Raw genomic sequence first — 18,570 nt, 5'->3', positions numbered from 1 at the left:
GAAACAGGGAGTATAATATTGAACATGGCAGTTACAGCACAACTCAGCCATGGAAGTGATTGAGGAGGGCAGGCAATACAGATGACAACCAAACATGAACTTCATTCATTATTTTATTTGAATCACGTGATCATAGACTTATTATATAGTCCTATTAAATATGGGGACCAAATATGGGAATATTTGGAATGAATATTGTAAGGTGCATCCAGAGGAGGGTACTATGAATAATAAAAAATTTAAAACTCTGTCACATGAGGAATGAATGGCCAGTTGAGGGTTTCCTATTGCTATTACCATTGTAATTGATGATACCTTATTATATAAAGTAAAACCAAATCAAAAAGAATCTCTGAGTTAGCTAATTTTGCATATTTAGCCTGGAAAATGCACTTGGGAAATGCTCAATTGCTATCTTTAAATATTTAACAGACTTTTATGTGGAAAATAAAATTACACTGTCTCTGTGTTGAATCTTATTTAGAATTAAGACAAATGAGTGGACATCATAGGAAGATGGATTTTGACTCAATGTACAGAGAGCCTTTCTGCTGAGAGTTGATCTTTCCATAATTGGGGTTGTCCTTTTTGGGCCTGAATGACCATTTTTCAGGCATGATGCTGAATTAAAGATTGAACCATACAGCTTCTGTGGTTGTTTCCTACACTAAGATTCCATCATGTTGTTATGGAATTTAACGCAATTCGACAACCATCTTGGCCCCTCTTATGTGGCGGCCACTTCACTGGGCAATCCAGAAGTTATGCAAACACTCAAAAAGACATTCTGCCTTCACCAGATGTACTATTGTCTACATGACTGACCAAGAATATTTAACCAAGAGAGCTATCGTAAAGACATTCAACTTGAGTTAAAATTTGAATGAAGCAAGGATTTCAGTTTTCAGAAATAACTGGGGAAAATGACAGAATAGAGAAATGTTGAGGTATAACAGTAGATACTTAACTCTACCAAGGATGGAGGTAGGTCATGAGTTGTCTACCACAAACTCAGTTGCAAGTAAAGTTAAAAAAAAGGATTTTAAAATATGTATTTCCACATGTCATGATGGGTACATTGAGGGGATGCAGAGGGGACAGGAACTGTGAACTTGGCTTTGGGGACGTTGTCTTGCAGATGTGTCCAGTACTTACCACATCCTCACCCCTGTCTGAGTGGTTCCTTGCACACAGGTCACCATTCTTGGGACCACATGACCCTGGCATCCCGGCCATGGCTAATGGGAATGAGGACAAGTGCAATGGGGGAGCCAGTGTGGTCTAGATGCGGGTTGGTGTGAGAGCTGCAGTCAGCATGGGAAATGAGCCACTGGCCCCAACACATGTTTTTCTCTTTGCAAGTGTGAATATGAAACATGCAAAGGAGCCAGCCCAGCAGGATTTGGCAGAAACCAGGACACATGCAGAGGAACGGCAGAGAACAGATTCCATGAGGTAGCAGAAGCATTGGCATGAAGACAGTGAGAGCAGAGAGCCAATGGAGCTAGGCAGCAGCAGCTGAGGTGGAGTAAGCAGTAGGTCATGTGTATGATGCCAGAGCACTAGATGCCCAGGCAATGGGTGCCAGGTACACAGAAAACAATATAAACATACGAGGGTGTACCTAAGTGTCAACTTCTGTGCTAGATCTGAAAACTCCTGCAGGAAAAATCAGAGAAAGATCATGGAGGTCTTGGGAATGAGGGAAGAGGTGAGAATCGAGGTGAGCACGGATAGAATTTGAATTGCCAAGGATGCTGTAGGTGGAAAGTAGGAATGGGAAGGCTCAGGTGTGGGGATGCAAAGAGCAGCATTACTAAAAGATGATACTTGGGAAAATGAACGAAGTGTATATGTGCCCTGCGGGGGCAGACAGGACTAAATTTCCCAGAATCCATTGGCCTCTTTGAAAAAATGTCAAAATGGCCTCCGTGTGGCACTTCCACAAGTGAACACTCTCTTCCAGAGAAGGTTAAGTTTCTACTGAGGACGAAGCATCAACATGGAATCCCTCCTGCATGTCCTCTCAGTCCTCAAGGTCTTCTCCACAGTCACACTGAACTCCAAGCTTTTGCGTTTGCCTCCACTGTGACAGGCTTGTTCTGACGGTTTAATAGTCTCTGCCGGCGAAAGTGTAAATTGTGAGGGTGATTTGGGGGACTGTGGACAGCTGACCACGGGACAAGGGTAGAGAGCTTCTAATCATTTTCTATAAATAGCTGAACTCTTTCCAACTGGTAATGATTTTCTGTCTCTCTCTCGGCAAATCCTGAACTGGAATCAAGAAGCAAATTGTTCTCTTTCCACAAGTCCTCTGACTAAAAACAAAGTGGGGTCAGTCATCAGCCTCCGATGGTTAAAGAGAAGAGCATTGTTTTCTCTTGCCACTGATGAGTTGTAAATAAATTTGATTCCCAGTCTTTAACTTAGAGATTCATGGCAGCTCTGGGAGAGGTGTAGACAAAGTTCGAGATTCTCTGTTGTCTGCTGAGGGTTGGACAAAGTGGTTTCTGTGTTTTCTTGAAGAGGTAATTTTAGCCAAGAGTCAAAATGATGGGGTGAAATCTCAGCAAATGCACAACACTCAAAGCAAGGCCTGGTCTATTAAAATCCTATTAACTGGATCACAAATTTCCCATTTTCACAAAAACTGCCAAGTTTGCCTGTTAGTTTATTATTCATACATGAAGAGATGCTTCTTGGAGGAGCTCCTAAATATAATTTCTCTCAGCCAATCAGACTGAGGGTTTCCAATGAAGTGATAAACACAATAGAATTCAGGGGGGTTCAGATGTGAGGTGGAAAATGAAAGCTGAGTTAATTTCTGTGAGTTGCCTTGTGTGAAGCAGCCAAAGAGATGAGGTGGGTTACAGAATATAAAAATATCTTCATAATCCTACTAAGAAGAGGAAAATAGGCTCCCACACTCTATTTCAAGAGCAGATGACAAACCCTTGATATACAGGGTAGGAGATTAAGCCAGGGGAGTTGTATCCATTTTCCAGCATTTGTAGGATGTTGGTACCATAACCCGCTAGAAAAGCCTAATCTTCCAAGTTGCCCATTTTTGCAGTGAATCTTCTAGAACATTTATGACTCAAGGTCACACAATGAGTGAATCTGCATTCTTACTGAAATCACTCTCCGTTCCAGCATGTCGAGACCAGGGAAGAATTATAGTGGAAGAGTGGTCACAGGAGATAAAATGGCTTTCTGTAATTGTAAACTATAAGACTTTCTCAGGAATGTTGGATCAATGCGCATTCCTTGAGATTTATTGCTAGACCAGTGTGATTGACTAAGAAGGGCTGAGTTTTCATCTGCTTAGAGAACTGGAGGAGGCATTGGTGACCTCAGTTCTGGTCCTAACTCCTCCTCTGGAGTGTTGTGTGAGTTTGGTTAAGGGAAACTAACTTTGTGCTCTGAAACCTCGGATGACAGAATGACTATACTGATAGTTAATAGGCCTTTAGTTGGGGGGCTGCTACCTGGGTCTCTCTTGCTTCCTGCCACAAGGATGAAGGATACTAACCTGACTGGTGAGCTTAGTAGATGCTCTGGTACTCTGCCTGTGTCCTCCTTTTAGGAGAGGACATTTGTCATCCAAACTGCAGGGAGTGTTAATTATTGACAGCTCACAGCTCTGTCCCTCCCAGGAATTGTCCCTGGCTTAAGGGTGCTACCTTGCCCGAGGTCATGTCCCTTCTTCCCCAGGCATCACCCTTACGCAATGACTTTTGATACCAGGATACAAAAGCCTGGGCTTCTTGCCTCAATTCAGGACAACTTGCAAGAGCCATATGAGCTCCAGAACTTATGGAATCAGCAGAGGTCTCTGTCATACCTACATTGCACTTCAAGTTTTGTCTCTGCCCAATCTTGCTTTTTTACTGCCCCTCCCCCAACACACCCAAGGGGTGATCCTACAATACCTTCCAATATACTTTCTCCTATAAATCTCTGCTTCAGAGTCTATATTCTGGGAGGACCAATGTGAGAGAGTGAGAGGCTAGGATATTGATTATGCCTTATTTATTACAGAGCTGGGTTATTATTTTTTGGTAAGTTATTTAATTTTAACTCTTAAAAAATATTGCAGGGGGCCTTGAGATATGCCTATCCTAAGGGGCCATGGGTTAGAAAAGGCTTAGCCACACTCATATAATTTCACGAACCAGCATGTAGCAAATAGACAAGTTTTGTTTGGACCCGAGAACTTTCTAGAACTTTAAAAATTATACCTACCACCTATGTGTCAGGTTTCCAGGATGAGTATAACTGCTTGTTTACTGACTGTTACAGCATCTTCTACAAAGCAGGTGTTTTTCTTTAGCTGCCCTGACTGCTATAGAGCTCCTAAGAGCAGCCACGATCCTCTCTCATCCATGCTCTGAACGTTCGAGAATTCTAACCCCCCGCTGTATTCTGCTTCTTCCCTTCCTCCACAGAAAAGTTGGGAACTTTATGTTCTTTTGTCTCCTCTTACTGAAATAGTTCCACACTGAGACAACATGCTGTTTCCAGGGAGACAGTGAAAAGCAAAAGTTAACTCAAAGAACTTTGAGAAGAGGTGCTGATAAAGTACATGAGATACCTCTGTTTTAGAGGAAGGCAAAAATAACTCTGAGATGTTTGGGGGTAAATAGAGATCTTTTAACAAGGCCATAATGAATATTCAAAGGTCTTCATAGAGCTGAAATATATTTATTTAATGATTATAATCATGGAATAATATTTACCTTTAGAGAGCCTGTTACTCATTAGTTGGAAAAAAAATCACTATCCATGTAGGTGCAAGAAGTAAATTATAGATGATACATTTTCTTACCATCTATCTTTGAATGGAGTGGAAAGTGACCCATCTCTTCCAGTACCCATCCATCAATTTAATACCTCTTGGCATTTACTATAGGTCACTATTTTATTCTCCCTACTTGCTTTTACTTCTTTAATGCTGCAGAAGTTTTGGACTTTTTGTAAGAGATTAAAGATAGTTATTATTATCCAAAACTCATGTGTTCCTTTATATTTAAATCAGAACAGGGGGATCCTGTGGTTCTGTTAGATATAATCTAAGACCACTATTGACAAAGCAGCGTGAGAGATGGAGAGATTGCAGGTACACAAATCAGCATGTGAGTGGTCCGAAACGGGGAGGGAAGGGACAGACTAAGGTGAAATTTGACGTGTAGGCGAATAGGAGGTGGGGAATGAAGATGGCGGAGGAAGAAGGTCTTAAAGTTAATTTGTGTCAAATTCAAGGCAAACTTCTCAGCTCCTCAAAAAACTGCTTTTCCTAAAAAATATAAACAACAAAACGACACAAGCCCCGTTCAAACGTTGAATTACTTAATAGTGATAAGGGAGGCAGAAGAAATAACTTCTTGTATCTTGTTTTGGTGTGTGTAGACTTCAATACTAGCTGTTGTTCATCTGGCCAACTGCCCCCAGCTCAGCAAGGGAGCTGTTGACTTTCCAGGAGAAAACAGTGGCCAGCGGCCACTAGAGAGCAGCAGAGAGCTGCTCTTAGGCTCTGTTCTTAAACCGACTACTCCGTGGAGGACTTCAGCTCACCAGGGTTACTCGTCTATCCACTCAACCACGCCAGACAGATGGACTCTGTTGTTTACAGAAGATATTCTGACCTAGCATCAAGACTTTGTTCCCAGATTAAACTCAGCTGGGTTACCATATAGAGAGTTTTACCTGTGAAACTTCTCTAAGCCTCAGTGTTCCCATCAGTAAAATGGGGATAATAATAGTACCTAGTTCACAGAGTTGCTGTGAGCAGGAAGCACAAAGATACCAGCTCTTGGTCGCCGCTCGGTGAACATTGCCATTACCAAACTAACACTTGTTTTTCTATGTGCCCTGGCTCTTTCTAAGAGTTCAGGATTAGGATTTCTTCAGATACGTGGTCTAGGACAGATTTTGTAATCAGTCTTAATTCTGTGTCCTGAGCTCAGAGCAGGTTCACAGTGGGCCTCGTCACAGCCCTCCACCTGCAGGCAATCACTCCTGGAGAGCATTTCCCCGATGAGGAGACCAGCTGTGAGAGATCATACTGTTCGTTATTGACAGAACTGATGTGAGAAGGAATTAAAGTCTTAAAGAACATGATATTCCTAAATGTGATATTCCCTCTTGGAAGTAGAGGAGACTGGTTTAGAATAGCAAAATTAGAAAATATGGTTTCATTAACTCTAAATCCCCAATGATCACTTTAACTGCATATGCATACATGATTTAGAAGTTTTAGGGTTTTGCTGTTTCCAAAACATTGGTCCTCAAGAAGGTTAATATCATTGCAATAAAGGTGAATTCCAAAATGTTTCTTCATGTGAATGTTCCAGTAAAATAAGGGCTTCCTGAGCCCCTGTTCTGGGGATGGTATTGTGCTGGGTTCTGTGGGAGAGTCAGACAGTATGGAGGAAGTGGTCCAGGATCCAGCACCTGATCACTGTGTCAGTGATAAATCCACGACACTTTCCTGTACCTGTTACCTCCTGGTGGATGTTTCTGTGCCAAAAGGTAGCTGGAAGATGTAAATCACGGAAGTCTTCCAAATGGTGGTCATAAGGTTAAGATCAAAGTCACGATGCCAGAACCATCTTTCTTTTATTCACATGCTGAGGGATGTCATAAATACCACCAACTATTGACTTCCCACTACCTGTTTTCTCTTTTTTCTCTGGTTAATGATGCATCCAACTCAGCTTAATGGACAGAGTTACTCACTAATCACCACGATAGACAAATAAACAAAAATGATCTACACTAAAAGTGTAATGTGGGGAAAATAAATTAGGGTTTCGGTTGAATTAAGCTAAATATAAGTCAACCATGAGATGTGGCAAGGAAAAGAGATAATGCAATCTGACATTACTAATGCACAGTCTCTGGAGGGGGGACATGTGAGACCAGTGGCCCTCAATATTTTTAGAGTTACTGATTTCTCTGAAAATGTGTAAGCTAGGAAACTCTCCTTAGAAGAAGTCATGTACATATAAAAATTTGAATAGACTATTATGGAGTGAATGTTCTTATTGAACCGCCATGTACTGTCAGTATTTAATTTCATATTCAGCAGTTCCTATGCATGAGCACCGTCCATGAAAAAGTAATCACTCCCCCATTCTTTCAACCTCCCTGGAGAGTAGGTAGGTATTTCATGCAGCACAGTGACTCTAAGCCAAGAGCCTGCAGGGCACAGCAGGAGAGGATCACCAGGGGGATTTCAGGACTCCTTCCATGACCTGCTTTGCAGATCAGGCTTAATTTACATATAAGGTCAGCAGAGGCAAGGATAGAACTCGAGAGCCACAAACCACAGTTGTAACCAGTAGAAAGCAGGTTGGTTTCATTGGAATTTAATGAGATGCATGCTGAAATGTTTAGGGGAAAATGTATGGATGTCTGCTACTTACTTTGAAATGCATCCAAAGATAAGATGGACGGGGGCGGGGGGGGGGGGGGCGGATGGATGGATGTCAAGTAAATAGACAGGTAAATAATAAACAAGTAGGGCAAAATATTAATGGCAAAATCTAAATGGTGTTCACTGTAAAATCTGTTTATTTTTCTGTTTGAAAATTTTCATATTAAAATTTGGAAAAAATAAAATAATGTGGAATTCACTCAACCAGGTCTATCCCAATGGCAATAAATAAGTGAATGAAACTATTCCACCATTGTGGTTTTTTCCAGGAAATGAAACTTAAAAATCAATGCAGATTGCACTTGTCATTAATCTTTTTGGGACCTGTCTCACTCTGTTCCTTCAATTTTGTATGGCAGTCATCAGAGAATCCAGTTTCATAGAACAACTGTTTCTCCTCATGTAGGCTCCGAGTTGGTGTTGTTGGTGGTGGGAAATAGTACGTGTGGAGGACATGTGCTGTTCTAATTTCCTTGATGGGTAAACATGGAAGAAAGATCAAATGTTCATGGATGTAAATGCAGAATGTTTCTATTTTTTTTTTTTTAAAGATTTTATTTATTTGACAGAGACACAGTGAGAGAGGGAACACAAGCTGGGAACACAAGCAGGGGGAGTGGGAGAGGCAGAAGCAGGCTTCCTGCAGAGCGGAGAGCCCGATGTGGGGCTCGATCCCAGGACCCTGGGATCATGACCTGAGCCAAAGGCAGACGCTTAAGGACTGAGACACGCAGGCGCCCCTCTATTTGTTTCTTGACAGCATAAAACTGCTTGTTTTTAATCAAGGTAAGTAAAACCAACCAAGTCCGCATTGTAATAATTTGGTCTCCCCTTCTTGTACCCTACAGAAGTTAGTTATACTGCATCCGTACTTAGGTCTCCTTTGTAAATGGACTGTTGGCGCTTTCATATTTCTTTGTGTTTCCAGGCAGAGGTGTGTGTGTGATTCTGTCCTCCCTGTCTTGAAGCCTATCATCTTCATGTTTAATTTTTACTGCATGTAATAGTAAAATATAGTCCTTTATTATTAAATTGAGATAGTAAACCAATTCCTTTGTTGCCTTTATTTCATGGTACAATTTTAAACATTTCTTTGTCCTTTTTAAAATTTTAGAAATACATTTTAAACTTCTAGAAGTTACAAAATAATGGAGTTCCCATGTACTGCATTCCCAATGTTGACAGGTTATATAACCATTGCATAGTCCTTAGTGTCAGGGAAATTAACATTGTCACAATACTGTTTACTAACCTACAGATTTTTTTTTTTTTAAGATTTTATTTATTTATTTGAGAGAGAGAATGAGAGACAGCACAAGAGGGAAGAGGGTCAGAGGGAGAAGCAGGCCCCCCGCTGAGCAGGGAGCCCGATGCGGGACTCGATCCCAGGACTCCAGGATCATGACCTGAGCCGAAGGCAGTCGCTTAACCAACTGAGCCACCCAGGCGCCCCTAACCTACAGATTTTATTTTTATTTTACTAGTTTCTCCACAAATGCCCCCTTTCTGGTCCAGGGTCCAGTCCAAGATCCCATGTTGCATTTAGTTGTCATATCTTTTCTATAATCTGTGTCTGTTTCTCGGTTGTTCTTTTTCATGACCTGGAGACTTTTAAAAAGGATGGGCACCTTGTTCTCTAGCTTTTTTTTTTTTTTTTTTTTCCGTCAGTTTGTATCTGTCTGATGTTTTCTCATGACAACTTAGGTTATGTATTTTGGGTAAGAATATGACAGAAGTGATGTTTCCTTCCAATGTATGTAATGTCAGGGGGTACATGATGTTGCTATCTCTTAGTACTATTGATGGCTTGGTACTAGAATCACTTGGTTATCATGGTCTTTGTCAGGTTTGTCCACTGTTAAGTGGTTATGTTTCCCTTTGCAATTAATAAGTAACTTTTGGGGAGATAACTAGGGACCATGCACTTCCTCACCATGCTTTCTACTCACTAATTTTAGCATCCTTTCTTGTCTATAGCATCATTACTGTGTTGTTTTGTCTAGTGGAGATCTCCTGTTTCTATCATTCTTTTATTTACTTATTTAGAACTCTATTTATTAATGGGAATTCTAATTAATGATTTATTATTTTTTATTATTAATTGGAATTCTGCTGCAACAAAGAGCTGCCCCATATTTCCCATTCACTTATGTATTCATCTACTTATATAAGTATGGACTCACGGATATTTATATTTATTTTCTGGGTTAAAATCCATCACTATCATTATTTATTTTGATGTTCAGATGGTCCCAGACTTGAGCACTTGCCAGATTCCTTCAAGTTGGCTCTTGTGTCCTTTAAATATGCTCTCCTCATCATTATTTGAGAATGTCCTTACCTTCTGGCACCACAAAATATTCCAATGTTTATCTTGTTATTTACTTGTCCCAGCTCTGGTATCAATCAATTTTCCAAGGAGCTCTTGATTCTCTTACTGAAGAATCGTATTTAGAAAGTAAAATCTGGATCCTGGGTGTGCTCATGCCCACAGGGTGCTATGTTTCTAGGCCCTTTCAGCCAGCAGTCATAGAAAATAGAACATACGCACATCTATATTTCTACCCATCAACATACATAAAACCATGAGTTCAAATTGATACCTCTGCCTCAGTCTGCTCTACACGCATCAGCCTAGCCTTCCTTCTTTATTTGGGACTCCTTTCTGATAATGGAAAATCACATTCTGATGGCCTACACTATATTTACTTATTTGCTCAACGTTAGTATACACGATGTCATTTTGCAGTTGCTAACCCAATTCCCTGGAAAAAATTTACTAAGGAAAACACAATTTTATGTTCAGTGCTATTTGTGCTTAGCCTTACAGTATGTAGTCAAAACACTGTTTTTCAAATCTCCTTAGTTTAGCAATTTTGCTTCCCTACCTCCTACAGTGAGGTGATGCTCCTCACTGCAGTGCACTTAGACTCATCTGTTGCTGTTCCATTTTGGGTTTTCCCTACATCCTGCTTGGTTTTAATTGTTTATTTATTTCTTAGGTATGTGCAACATAACCATGCTTTTCAGAGTCAGAGCTATGCAAACATACATTCGATGGAGTGCTGCTAACCCTTCATGCCCTCCGGCCATTCTCAGTTCCCCATTTTTCCAACCTCATTCCCACCCCCCGTTCTGTAGACACTAATCTTACTCATTTCTGGTCTCTCCTCATATTTTTTTCCCCAAGAGATGCATGCATACATTTATATGTTTTTATATAATTTCTTATTGGAAAGGTAGTTCTTTGTACTTGGATTTTTCTTTATTTAATAATATGTCCTGAATATCAGTTCACAGCAGTTTACAGAGCTCTATCTCATGTTTTCTTATAGCTGCATTAGGACTCCAAAAAGGGAGGGCACCAGTTTATTCAACCACTCTCCAAGGGATGGTTATTTAGGTTGTTTCCAACATTTTGTAACTTAGAAGTCATGCTGTAATAAATAACCTTTTGAATATGTACTTTTTGTATTGTTGGAGGCTTAGTTGCAGGGTAAGGCCCTAGAAGTGGGATAATGGAGCCTACGTGTAAGTTCACATGTGGTTTTGTGAGGCGTTGTCAGCTTCCCTTACATAGCGGTTGGTACCAGTGTGCATTTACACCAGCAGCTTCTGAGCATGTTTATTTCCTCAAAACTTTACTGACAGATCTGTTCTTTTTTTTTTTTTCCAAAAGATTTTATTTATCCATTTGACAGAGAGAGACACAGCGAGGGAGGGAACACAAGCAGGGGGAGTGGGAGAGGGAGAAGCAGGCTTCCTGCTGAGCAGGGAGCCCGATGCGGGGCTCGATCCCAGGACCCTGGGATCATGACCTGAGTCGAAGGCAGACGCCTAACGACTGAGCCACCCAGGCGCCCCTAACAGATCTGTTCTTATACAATGAGTTTTTGTCAGTGTCATAGGGAAGAAACTGTATCTCACTGTTGTTTTCATTTGCATTTCTCTAATGGGGAGTGAGTTTTAACATTTTTTATGTGTATAAGTATCACTTTTATATCTTTTTTTTGTGAATTGTCTGTTGATATATTTTCTCCTGCTTTTCTGTGAGGATTTTAATCTTTTGATGTATTTAAGAGATTTTTTTTTAAATATTAGGGATATTAGTTATTATGTATGTGGTTATCTTTTCCAAATAATTTTCTACTGGATCAACAGCCTTTTTTTTTTTTATTATCTTTTGACTTTTTTTTTCTCTGCACAAATATTAAAAATTCCATGCAATCACATTTATCAATCTTTTCTTTTATGGACTTTGGATTCCAAGTCATAGTTAGAAAGCCTTCCTCTACATTGAAATTAAAGGGGAATTCACTCATGTTTTCTTCTGAGACTTGTACCATTTCTTCTTCCTCTCCTCCTCTCACTTCCTCCTCCTCTTCCTCCAACTCCTCCTTTTTCTCCTTCTTTTTGCATTGAGATCCTTGATCTGTTTACCCATTTGGAGTTTATTCTTCTTCCTGGTGTGAGGTTTACATCATTTTCTACATGACTGCATGCGTAATTGACCCGGCACCATTTATTTAAAGGTCCATCATTATTCCAGTGATTTAACACGTCCCCTTTATCTTATACTAAATTTTCAATGATATTTGTGTTGATTTCTGGTCTTTTGTATTTTATATGACTGGTCTATTTGTGTATTTATGCACCAGTCCCACTTTCTTTTAATTACAGAAGCTGTGTAGTATGTACCTTGTTATCTTGTTCAGCTGACAATAAAATTTCAAATCTCTTTCCCCCTCTTTTTCCTTTTGGAAAGCATGATTTTCTTAGTCTCAGTTAATACTCTTTATATTGAATTCAATTTTCTTATGTATGACTACCCCATTACCTTCTTTTCGTTAAGTTTGAATTTACCTACATATAATCATTTTTTTCTTTTATATTAGAGAAAAAAATCCGAGTAAAACATTCATAAAAATAAATAATTCAAAAAGTCTTACTTAAAATAAAACAAAACAACAACAAAAACCAGTTTCCTATCTCTCTGTTTTCACTCATCATATATAACCTCTTTCATTCTTTTTATTATTTTTTCTTATTTTTATATTACTAAATACTATACTTAAATCCCTATTTCTTAATTTGATATCAAGAAATGGGAGAAATAGATGAACTTTTTTTAAAAATAAATTGAATATAAAAAATAATTTCTTTACTAACTGATAATAGCTTGAACCAGTATAAAGATCCTACTAGAATTCAGCATATGGGCTATGGAAGCACCTTTCAGTTCAGATTTTTTTTTTAAGCTGTTACATAGAAACAAAACAAAAACCATAATTTGATGACTTTCAATCATGATAGTAAGTAGAGGCATGGCTCTGCCCCCTTCTCCTTCACCCCAATCATCTTTGAACAGGAAAAGCCCTAGACAACACTATATTTTTGCTTCTTTGATGATTATATTTTTTTCACATTTAGCTCAACTTTATTTTTCAGTAATTTTTTCCTCCTCATAATTTGGAAAACATAGTCAAATTTTTTTGTTCTTTGTGTTATTGATTTGAATTTTAATTAAAATGCTTAAACCATATTTCCATTCCTGACATTATTGGTGACCACTGACTCCTCCCATGAAAGATAAGGAAATTAGTTCACTTTCAATGACTCACAATATACCTGTGAGCCCTTTCCACTTTCTGATTTTTATAGGTAGACTCAAGAGTTTTTATTACAGTCATTATAATTAAAATAATAAATACTTATAATGGACTATAATAAAACTATAATAAGCTATAATGGTATAATAAATACTATACTAAAACTAAAATGCTATAATAAACTATAGCATTAGACTATAATATAAAACTATAATAAAATGACTCTTTTTTTCAAGAATTAAAATATTTATATTCAGTTTTGTAACCACAGTCAAAAGAGCTATCTAGATTAAATTTTCTGCTGCAGTTGTTTCAGGTCTTCCCAGTCCGTCCATATGGAAATTTGTCCATTTGTGATTTATTTATCTTGATTTTCATCTTGATTAGGAGGGTTACATCATTATAATATTTTATTTTATTTTTTAATTTTTTTTAAGGTTTATTTATTTATTTGAGAGAGAGAGAAAGAGAGAGAAAGCACACAGAGGGAGTGGGAGAGGGAGAAGCAGACTCCTAGCTGAGTAGGGAGCCCGACATGGGGCTAGATCCCAGGACACTGGGATCATGACCTGAGCTGAAGGCCGATGCTTAACCAACTGAGCCACCCAGACACCCCCCATTATAATAAAGAAGGATATATATTAATTATGCTTCCTGAATCGCTGCATATTTGAGAATTTCCTTCTGTCATTGTCACAAAGAATGAAAACTAAGTTGGGGAAAGTTTTTGGATCATAGGTCCCTTCATTTTTCCAGAATTTAGTGTCCTGACTCCATTGGCTTTTGCCATCAGTATTTGTTTGAAGAAATCTGGGGCTGGTTTTGAAATTCAATAATTTATTGAAAAATTAAGGCATGCTTCTCAATTTTTATAAATGTTTAGTGCACGATGATCCTTTTTAATCTGCATTCATAAGCTACTTCAGATCAGGAACATTCCCTTCCATTATGTCTTTAAACAGTGTGTGTCCTGGCAACTCTGCTGTCTTTCTCTTCAGGGTCAAGGAGCTAAATATTGGGTCCCTACAATGGGTTATCCATTTAGACCATCTTCTTCTGTGTGCCTTGAATTTTTCCTTTTTTGTGTGCTTGATTTTTTTAAGCCAGTACTATTTTTTTAGCCCCTGTGGTGCTCATTCAGCTCTTTGCTGCTGCTATTTTGTTTTAATTCCTTTGAAAACTGTTATTTCCTTTTCTTCTGAATTTATGGAGTATATGTTTCTTTAATTTCCTTGAGAATATGAAGCACTGTTGCTGAAATATTTCTTTTCTTTCCTGGAGGTAAGTTTGATTGCTGTCTTTATTCTCATTTATATGCTCTTTCTCTTTCTTTCTTTGTGTGTGTGTGTGTGTGTGTGTTATTGTCCTTGTAGGTCATTTCTGCATATGTCTCCTTTTGCTCTTTAAAAGCCTTTATTCATTTCTTGAGTGCTGACAGTTCTATCCAGGTCTTCCTTTGATTCCCCCAAACCACACATAGATTTATTTTGGTTTGCTTCTTTGTTTTCATGGGCAGTGTTCAAATATTTTTTAGGGTCAAGCAGGGAGGGTGGGAAAGTATTTGATAGGTTTTTTTCACCCCTGTTCTGTCATTTGATGGCTTCATACTGATAGAAGCAAAGCGGGGGTCTGAGAAGCTGGAAGTAGACGCGACAGTCTGCTGTCTGTGGTCTGTTGAGAGTGGCTAGAGAAATCCTCTCACTATTTCCTTACCCTCTTTTCTGGTTTATTGTATTCAGCTTTTGGGGGAGAATGTAACCATTAGCTTTCCCCCAGGGCTTTTTCTTCCTGCTTCTTTATTGTTTGAAAGTTTATTTAACTTTTGCTTTTTAGCGTGCCTGTGCACATTAGAAGGAAAAGGGGGGAGGAGAAGAGAGGAGAATCTAGCTGGATTATGATTTTTTAGGTTGAAACCCGTATCTTAACCCTTTCTGTATGTCCTGTGCAAAGCCTAATCCATTGCCTTTCTTAAAGTTATAGTAGCACTAGCTTCCAGCGGTAGTAACAGTAACTGTATATGGACTACACACTGTCAGGCATGTTACTAAACACTTTTATAGAGAATGTTTTATTTTACATTCTCAATAATCTTAATGATATAGTTACCATTATTTTCCCATTAGATATAATAGACAAATTTACCAGAAGCTATGTTGCCAGTAAATGGAGAAACCAGAGACTCTCTGACCCCAAAGCTGACGCTCTCAGCCAGCTCGTATTCCTTTGAAAGCGAAGGCCTTCAAGTAGGATGTCTGGTGCTCCAAGGCCCTTTCTTTCTTTTCATTTTGTTTAAATGCTTTCATGACCCCTCTTTCTAATATTCCCCTGGAGGAGTGTGCCTGAATGCCCTAGTTCTCAAGAGCCTGGCCCAAACAGGACTCCTGTTCTCAGAGTTGCTAGTGACCATGCGTCCTTCTTTGCACAGAAAAACCAGACATGAATTCTCCTGATTAAAAAGTTGAAGTCCACCTTGTTATTTCTTAGAAACAGAATTTTAAATGGCATTACAAATCCAAACTATGGTGGCCTGGAGCCAGCCTTGGGAGCTGCTGTGGGGGCAGCCTTGGGAGAACCTGATGCTTTCCACTGACAACACATACTTCTGAGCTACAAGCCACAGATTTATCCCTGGAGGATGGGTGGAGACACCTGGGCCTTTACTGGCAGTTTGGTAACTCCAACTCTATCTCACTTGATTAGATCCTGCTTTCTCCAGCTCAGAGTTGCTCTCAGGGAGGCAGATTAGGCTGGGTCCATCCTCATTCAGCAGAGAAAATAGAAACATGGAATGTGTCTGTGCCCTCAATTTGGTACCATCTTGCTGACTACGTTTGTGTGTGTTCTTCAGTATGGTGAAAGGAGATGTTACATTGATATATGCACATATGTAAAATTTCAGAATGTTTAATATAGAAAATTTAGGAAGTACATAAATGCAGTCATGATTCCACTATCCAGGGATAGCCACTCTCTTATTTTGATGAATCCTGTGTTTTTTTCTACTTACATACTTGTGCATATTATATTTACCTAATGTGGATAAATCCTTTAAAATATTAATATATATAAACTTATTCGTGAAAAAATTTTATTTTACAGAATGCTTATTGTGTGGGTATGCTACTATTTCTTTACCAACTAGGACCTTTTTTTTGGTGTTGTTTTCATCATCCATGGTGAGAGAGAGGATTCTGACCAGGAACCTTGGGGACATATGCCCGTTGGCTTAGACCTTGGCTTTCTTCCTTGGACCTTCCCGTGGCTTTGAATTCCAACATGACCTGTGAGGGCAGGGTTGCCCTGGCATCTTCAGGATTAGGGCTTTCCCAGGATGTCAGTATTTGAAGGGTAGACAGAGCAATTCATGTGTGTAGGCTGAAGTCTTTAAGGGATCAAATCAATGAAGAAATGGGAAGTCATTTCAACTAATTCTGTTAAAAGGAGGAAAATAGGGAAGAAACATGGGAAGTCATTTCGACTAATTCTGTTAAAAAGAAGGAGGAAAATAGGGAAGAAAGAGAGAGAGAGGGAGGGAGGGAAGAAGGGAGATGGAAAGAGACTAAGACTTCACTTGTTATCAGAAACTTTCTTTAAGCTTTTCGTAAGCTTGGGAATGGAAGCTCTGTTCAGGGCAGCACAGAGCAGTGATATTAATAATTGAGGGCAGATAATAATAGAAATAATTGCACACAGTTTTTTTTTTTTTAAGATTTATGTATTTCTTTGAGAGAGAGAGAGAGAGGGAGTGCGTGAGTGGGGGAAGAGGGGCAGAACAAGAGGTAGAGAGAGAGTCTCAAGTAGACTCCCTGCTGAGCATGGAGCCTGATTTGGGGGCTCGATCTCACAACCCTAAGACCATGCTCTGAGTCCAAACCAAGAGTTGGACACTCAACCAACTGAGCTACCCAGGCACCCCTGCACACAGTTTTAATAACTGTGAGGGGCCACATTTAATCCTTGTAACCTCTGGTGGCAGGTTTTATCATTATATCCCTATTTTACAGTGGGGAAACTGAGGCCACACAGACAGAAGTATAGAAGTCTTATGCTCAGAGTGGGAGAGCATGACCCAGCCTTCCTTTGTCACAGACCAAAACAGAAGGAAGTGCTCCAGTGAACTAACTAGTCTGCCATGCCTGGAGCTGTGGTGTTTGTAGGAATGGAAACCCTCCTGTCTGTTGCCAAAATGCTCTGAGATTCCAACTCTGGTGGTCTTGACAGCAGTATATCACTCAGAAATAGGGACCAAAATGCCTGTTATGCTCTAGAAACCCTGAACGTTGCCCTGATGTAACAAGTGCAGAATCATTCAAGGATCAATTTTTAATAATTCATAGACACTTCTTTTTTTTTTTTAAGATTTATTTATTTATTTGAGAGAGAGAGAATGAGAGAGAGAGAGTACATGAGAGGGGGGAGGGTTAGAGGGAGAAGCAGGCTCCTTGCTGAGCAGGAGCAAGTCCTGGGGGACTCGATCCAGGGACTCCAGGATCATGACCTGAGCCGAAGGCAGTCGCTTAACCAACTGAGCCACCCAGGTGCCCCCCATAGACACTTCTCATCCCTTTTGTACTCTTTGACCCATCCCTCTTTTCTTCCAAAAGTAATTCTCTTGAAGCTTTTTAAAGAAATCAGTGTCTGAAGTTCATGTTTAATTTCAAAATGGCCACTCACTGTGGCACCAGATAGGTTTTGAAGTGGACTCATGTGGGCACTGGAGGCTGTGAAGGATTAACGTTGCTTCGATAAGGACGTGTTATTTCTGTCCTTGACGGTGATGCTTGTGGAGACTTTCCTGAGTGTGTAGAGAGGTGGAGGGAGCTGGAACTGTGGTTAGGGCCAGTCTCATCCTATTTAAGGTCCTAATGCTGCTGGACACTTGGTAACTAATGTAGGAGAAGTGGCTCAGAGGGTGGAGGCAATCCTGGTCTCATGTGGGTCAAGCAAGTGTGGCTTCTTTGTAAAACTGGGCAGTGGTGGTGGGAGGGAGAACTATTTCATCAAGTGATTATAGCATCATTCACTCAAAAACCCTCAAAGAACCAGGGGACTTATGGATAGGATATTTTGGTTAGTTGACTTTTCCAGCTTACAGAAATTTAAGCAGAAAATTATTTATTTCAACCAATATTGAGACACTTTTTAAAAGCAAGGGCATTATCGAAACCATTCCTGGATTTTTGTTTTGTCCTTGAAAATTTTTTGTACCTGAGGACCATTTTTCTGAACTTGACTTTCATTATGTGGTAGTATAATTGTAGAGGTTTAGGATCAATGACTGAATGTGTACAAATCCCAGGTTATCCCTGAGAACTTAGATTACAAATAATTCCTGACACAAACTTGTTTTGCTGCCATTTTTTTTAAAGCAGTGTGGTCTAAGAGAAGGGAATGAACACAGGATCCAGATACTCACAGCCTAGAGCCCCAGTCCCTGCTTGGCCAGAAGCAACTGGCCAGGGGATAGTGAACAAACAGTCTCCTTGGGCCTCAGGTCCTTCTTCAGTAAAATGAGGAGCTGCA

This window comes from Mirounga angustirostris, unplaced genomic scaffold (genome assembly GCF_029215605.1).
Source record: "Mirounga angustirostris isolate CCGP_5_RB_7025 unplaced genomic scaffold, mMirAng1.0.hap1 SCAF_9, whole genome shotgun sequence".
Lineage (NCBI taxonomy): Eukaryota > Metazoa > Chordata > Mammalia > Carnivora > Phocidae > Mirounga > Mirounga angustirostris.
Note: the sequence above shows the minus strand (reverse complement) of the source record.